A 7,442-nucleotide genomic window follows, 5' to 3' on the forward strand; every position below is an offset into this window, starting at 1 on the left:
ACACACACACACCATGCAAACACACACACACACACACACCATGCAAACACACACACACCATGCAAACACACACACACACCATGCAAACACACACACACACACACCATGCAAACACACACACACACACACACACCATGCAAACACACACACACACCATGCAAACACACACACACACACACACACCACGCAAACACACACACACACCATGCAAACACACACACACACCATGCAAACACACACACACACCATGCAAACACACACACACACACCATGCAAACACACACACACACACACCATGCAAACACCACGCAAACACACACACCAAATATCTTCCATCACCCCTTGAATAAAACGACACTGTAGATAAAACTCACAATGAGTTCCAGTAATTTGCTTTTAAAACTGTAACATCATCTTCCACAGTTACATTGGTTTAAAGCAGCATGCTTTCCAAATTTTTAGTCCTTGTCCCAAAAATAATATATTTGGTCTTTACAATGTGGCTTTGATTCCTGGTTAGGTCCATCTTTGTTTTTGCCCCAAAGCCTTTAAATGAACACTAATTCCACCCCCCAGTAAATTACACACATATCCCTCCTCATGAAAATCAGGGGGTTTGAATGTTTTCTCCCTGAAGTGGGATAGGAATCCCAGATCAGTTCTGTGATAACCACTACAAGGCCCACGGGGAATCATTAATTAATCTCCTTGTGGAGCTCATTGAGTTTGAGTTCTCTTGGTAGCCTGCGCAGATAGAACTTATCACCTGAGCCCTTAATGAAGCAGACCCAGAGGGGCTCTTCTCAATCAATGGTAGCGTCCCTACTTCCGAGCCAGAAGACCTGGGTTCAGGTCTCACCTACTCGAGCGGTGTCCGATTACATCTCTGAAATGATTGGTTAGAAAAAAAAAGAGCAGATTCAGGGATGAATCTGCAAAACTGTCTGTCCCAGGCTGGGTCTAACCTATATTTGCTATGAGCAGTGGCTCTGTTTTGGTGTTCAACAATAAATTATATTCCTTTCCAGTCGGGATTCCTGAGTTATTACAAGTGTGAATGTCCATTTGCCCCTTAGAAGGAAAATCCTGAAGTCTTTAGCAGAAATTAAAAGCTGCACTCTAATTTCCAAATACACAATAATAGTATACCTGTTGAACATGGGTTTTGCATTGGAAAGCTGACATGGAATATTCAATTAAGCTGACCATACAACTGATTCTATCTCTGCAGAGCAAAATTTGGAATTCACCTGATTTATCTAAACATGTGGAATTTCACAGTCCAGTTTTTCAAGGCTAAAGCATGAAAAATATGACCGTCATTCTTGGCCTGCTAAAAATGGTTGCCTACATATTGACCATATTCTTCACTGACAATAAAAGAGGGTTCATGGAAATGCTTAAAACTGTCACCTCACCCAATGATCTAATGGACACGAATACAAAACAAAGCCCAGAGGTACATAAAACATCATGGTATATAAAATACTACGTCAGAGAAATAATATAAGAATGCATGTTAATCTGCTGAAGACAAGAAAAACTGCATTCTTAAAGGTAAACATGATCATTCTCAACTTATGATCATTATGATTTAATTTGTAGTAAATGTTTATAAACATTTTTGAAATGAAATAAATAAATTTTAGATATTTAGTGATCAACTAATTTGATATTGAAGTGCTACCTAACCTTTTCGTGGCATTCTTTGAATTAGAACGTTTCTGTATATCTTCAACAATGGATTTTTCAATTAGTAGATGATCAGCATGGGAAATGATCCCAAACCTGTGCACTATGGGAATCTTGAATAATGGCATCCTTCATTAGCTAGAGATTGTGCATCGTTTCTTGAATTCAATACCTATATTCACAATAAATAGAAGACAAAAATGGGAAAGTGATATATACAGTACTGGATGCTACAGAAGGAGCTGCAGAGCAAACGTTTACACCAAGAGTTTGAAGTTATCTTATAATTTACACTGCAGCATTGCAGTGATTAAGAATGCCAATAGAATCAAGATAGAGTGATTGATTGGTGCCTTCATTGTCATAATGGTAATCTGCTAGAATTGATCTCCTGTGCTTCTTTAGAACCTGCCCAAAATTTAATTCTATTGTTTTAACTGGAACAGAAGATTGAGTAAGTGCTATAAAGTATAAACCATCCACTCTGCAAAATACTTTCCAAGTGAAGAATTACAGAATTCATTCTATTCAACTTCATAATTAGCACAAGTTATTTTACTTACAATATACAATCATAGTCATAGAGTTGTACAGCATGGAAACAGACCCTTCGGTCTAACTTGTCCATGTCGACCAGACATTCTAAAGCAATCTAGTCCCATTTGCCAGCATTTGGCCCACCCTTCCTATTCATATACTCATCTCGATGCCTTTTAAATGTTATAATTGTACCCACCTCCACCACTTCCGCTGGCAGCCCATTCCATTCAAGCACCACCCTCTGGGTGAAAAAGTTGCCCCTTAGATCCCTTTCCCCTCTCACCTTAAACCTCTGCCCTCTAATTTTGGACTCCCCTACCCTGGGGAAAAGACCTTGGCTATTCAACCTATCCATGCTCCTCACGATTTTATACACCTCTATAAGGTCACCACTCAACTTCCGATGTTCCAGGGAAAATAGCCCCAGCCTATTTAGCCTCCCCCTGTAGGTCAAACTCTCCAACCCCGGCATCAAAATAATTTTATAAAGCTATTTTTTAGAATCCAATGTAATCCATGACATTTTACAGTTTAGATGGAATAGTTTGAGGATGTTAATGACAGCCGATATTACAAACCTGACCATCACCAGATATATTACACAAGATGATTTTAAAATCACTTAGCACTGAGGGAAACCATTCATTGTGACTGTGTTATGTTTTTGAAAGCCAACCAATTAATCCCAATGTTATAACAACATTAGAGCCTTAGAAGATAATTATGTCACAGAATCATCGAATGTTATAGCATCATTCCTTACAGCGCAGAATGTAGTCATTTGGTTCATAAAATTTGAACCAAGCTCCTGAAAAAGGCATCACGTGGACCAATTCATGTCCTTTCTATGTGGCCTTTTGAAATTCTGAAATTCAAGATGTTCCCTTTAAAAGCATGGTTGTTTCATCACTTATTTGAGTAAAATATTCTATGTCCCAGTAAACTTCTGTATGTATTTTCTTCTAAACTTTGTTATTTTCTGAAGAAGAGTCATACCAGATTCAAAACGTTAACTGTTTCTCTCTCTACAGATGCTGTCAGACCTGCTGAGTTTCTCCAGCATTTTGCATGTTTGTCTCAGATTTCCAGAATCTGCAATATTTTGCTTTTATTTGTCCTTTCAGTAATGATTTGAAATTTATCTTTGCTAGCTATCAACTCTCCAGACAGATGAAAAAGTAATCCTGAATTATATCATGAAAATACTATTTTGAAATCTCCATTAGGTTGCCTCTCATCATTCTGTTTCGCCAATCTCTCCTGATTTATAAAACCATGGCTCCATCTTATTAAATGTCTTCATTGCAATTTCCTTCTTTTAACTGACTTAAATTAAAACATAAAACTGAACATAATGAGGTGTAAATTTCTTTACAGCAGTAGTACAAAACAGACAAGTGAATTGGCCTGATTCTCTACTGTAATCAGTTTGGCAATTCCATTTAACAATGTGTTTTCTTCTTTTATTGTGAGTTTGCTTTGGTTGGCTCCATTGCATGTCAACTCTAAGACTCGCAAGTTTCTTTTGGCTTCATCTTTAGATACTTTAACACCATTCAAGGAGTAAATGTGATGCTTCCATCTTTTGTCATGTGAAAGCTCATGGCATTGGAGGCAAAGAGTTGACTTCGGTTAGCAGGTGGAACATAGAACTTGGTGCAGGAGTGGGCAATTCAACCCTCAAGCCTGCTCCACCATTTAATACATTCATGGCTGATCTTATCTCAGCCTCAATTCCACTTTCCTGTCCATCCTCCATACCTTTAAACTCATTACTCGTTAAAAATCTATCACCTGCTCAAGTTTATCCAGCTTCTCGGCATCCATCACACTCAGGGGTAATGAATTCCACAGATTCACAACCCTTTAAGAGAAATAATTTCTCTTCATCTATTTTTTAAAATCTGCTACCCATTACGGACCGACATTCACATTAGCTACTCTTTCCTTTCATATACTAATAGAAAACTGGTGCCATCTATTTTTATTTTTTGCACTTTTTTTCATAATTTAGCTTTGTTCCTTTTATGATTTTTTTATAACCCTTTGTTGATTTAAACGTTTCCCAATCCTCCAGCCTACAACTCACCTTTGTAATATGGTATGCATTTGTTTTTTGTCTTTATATTGTCTTTAATTTCCTTACTTAGCCATGGATGTTTTTTGCCCTCTTACAACCTTTCTTCCTTTCTGGAATATATTTCAGTTGGTAACAGTTCAGTATCTCATTAAACATCTGCCAGTGCTCATTAACTATTCTACCTTTTGGTCTTCTGACCTAGTCCACTAGGGCCAAATCTATTCTTAAACATAATGTTGTATAACTCCAACTTGTAAGTGTGGGGCTCCAGTTTAAGGATATGGAGCAGGTCATTTAGGACTGAGATGAGAAGAAATTTTTTTCACCCACAGAGTGGTAAGTCTATGCAATTCATTGGCACAGGAAGTGGTTGAGATCAAAAAAATTGAATGTTTTCAAGGAGATAGATTCTTAAGGCTAAAGGGATCACAGGGTTTAGGGCCAAAGTGGAAACAGGTTACTGAGTTGGATACTCAGTTATGATTATATTGAATGGGAGAGCAGGCTTGAAGAGCCAAATGGCCTATTCCTATTCCTATTTTCTATCTTTCTATTGTGTTGTTTGACACTATCGTCATGTTAAATGGAATTGATTTTGAACAGATCTAGCACCTCAAGACATGCTATCCAAGAGATACTTTGGGCCATCAGCAACAGAATCATATTTCAACAAAATCTGCAACCTCATGGTCTGGCATATCCCCCACTGTACCATTACCATCAAGCCTAGGGATCAACCCTAGTTCAATGAAGACATCAGGAGGACATGCCAGAAGTAACACTAGGTATACCTAGAAATTAGATATCAACAAGCTACAAAACAGGATTACTTGCATGCTAAACGGCATAAGCAACAAGTGACAGACAGAGTTAAGTTGTCTCACAACCAACAAATCAGATCTAAGCTCTTTGGCCCTGCCACATCCAGTGATGAATGGTGGTGATCAATCAAACATCTGATTGGAGGAAGAGGCTCCACAAGTAATCCCAGCCTTGATGATGAGGGAGCCAAGCAGATCAGTGCAAAAGACGAGAGTGAAGCATCTGCAACAATCTTCAGCCAAAAGTGCCGAATCGATGATCCATCTTGGCCTGCGCCAGAGGTCTTTGGCATCACAGATGTCAGTCTTCAGCCAATTCAATTCACTCTACCTGATATCAAGAAAAGGTTGGAGTCACTGATTCCTAAAAGGCTTTGGGTCCTGATAACATTCTGGCAATAGTACTGAAGACTTGTGCTCCAGAACTTTCTGCACCCCTAGTAAAGCTGCTCCCATACAGCTACAACACTGCGTCTATCGAACAATGTGGAAAATTGCCAACGTATGTCCTGTACACAAAGCAGCATAAATCAGCCAATTACCACTCCATTAGTCTGCTCTTGGTCATCAGCAAGTCATAGAAGGTACCATCAACACTACTATCAAATAACACATGCTTAGCAGCTGCTCACTGACACCCAGTTTAAGATCTGCCAGGGCCACTCAGGTCCTGTCCTCAATACAGGTTCAAATACGGACAAACGAGCTAAATTCCAGAGGTGAGATAAGAGCAACTGCCCTTGACATCAAAGCTGCATTTGAGCAAGTGTGCACCAAGGAGCCTGAGCAAAACTGGAGTCAATGGGAATAAAGGGGAACAGCTCTCCACTGGTTGGAGCTATACCTACCATGAAGGAAGTTTGGAGGTCAGTCATCTCACCTCCAGGACATTTCTGCAGGAGTTCCTCAGGGTAATTTCTGAGGTCCGACAATCTACAGCTGCTTCACCAATGATCATCCCTCTATCATAAGGTCAGAATGGGGATGCTTACTAATGATTGCATAATGTTCAGTACCATTTGCAAATCCTGAGATATTGAAACAGTCCATATCAAAATATAGTAAGATCTGGGCAATATCTAGGCTTGGACTAAAAAGTGTCAAGTAACATTCGCACTACACAAATGCCAGGCAATGGCCATCTCCAATAAGAGTCAATATAACCATTGCCCCTTGGACATTCAATGCCATTACAATCACTGGATCTCCACTATCAACATCCTGGGGTGATCAGAAATCAAACAGGACTAGCCATATAAGTACAGTAGCTACAAAAGCAGGTTGGAAGCTAGGAATCCTGCAGCATGTAACTCATCTCCTGATTCCCCAAAGCCTGTCCACCATCTACAAGGCACAAGTGAGGAGTGTGATGGAATACTCTCCACTTGCCTGGATGAGTGCAGCTCCAACAGTACTCAAAAGGCTTGACACCATGGAGGTTAAAGCAGCCTGCTTGATTGGCACCACATCCACCCATAACCAATGCTCATTAGCAACAGTCTGTGCCATCTAGAAGATTCACAGCAGAAGTTTACAAAGACACCTTAGACAACACCTGCCAAACCCATGACCACTTCCATCTCGAAGGACAAGACAGCAGATACATGGGAACACCACCACCTGCAAGTTCCCCACCAAGCCACTCATCATCCTGATTTGGAAATATATCACCATTCCTATGGTTCCATTGAGTCAAAATCCTGGAATTGTCTCCCTAATGGAACTGCAGCAGTTCAAGAAGAAGACACCTCACCACCATCTTCTCAATGGTATCTAGAGACCGACAATAAATGCTGTCCCAGCCAGCAACAACCACATCCCACATTTGAATAAAGACAAAAAAATCTCAAGGAGGCTAGAAAAAAAGATATGGGAACTGTATTACATTTGTATAAAGCTCTCATTAAACCTACTTTAGAAAACTGTATTGTTCTGGATCCAGCACTTCAGGAAAGATAAACTGCTCTTGGCCCAAAATGCACTGCTCCAAGCCCCACTTTGAAAGTTTAGGACTTCCCTACTCCAGGATGTACACCCTGTCATCCACAAAGTTAGGAACTCACAAAACAAATTGACCACGGCTTACCGGATACCAGAGACCTTATCCTGCAATCCAATACTCCTCTAACCCACCCATCAGCCAGCTACTGCTTACTACCAGTTTTAAATGGAAAACCAATAGGGATGTGTAAATGAAATCCAAGTCTCACACTACTGACATTTGTTTGCTATCCATTACAGCACCCATCTGTTTGATTTCCACATTAATCCAAAAATTGGGACTCCTGTTTCCTTCTGCATTGATAAAC

At 39.8% G+C, this 7,442-nt stretch overlaps 1 protein-coding gene across 1 annotated transcript in view; it reads left to right on the forward strand.

Annotated features, from left to right (window-relative positions):
* The window catches only part of fbxl17 (F-box and leucine-rich repeat protein 17), a 192,737-nt gene that overhangs the window by 114,657 nt on the left and 70,638 nt on the right, over positions 1–7,442 (forward strand). The window lies entirely within an intron of this gene.

The sequence above is a fragment of the Rhincodon typus genome, chromosome 3, assembly GCF_021869965.1.
Source record: "Rhincodon typus isolate 14 chromosome 3, sRhiTyp1.1, whole genome shotgun sequence".
NCBI lineage: Eukaryota > Metazoa > Chordata > Chondrichthyes > Orectolobiformes > Rhincodontidae > Rhincodon > Rhincodon typus.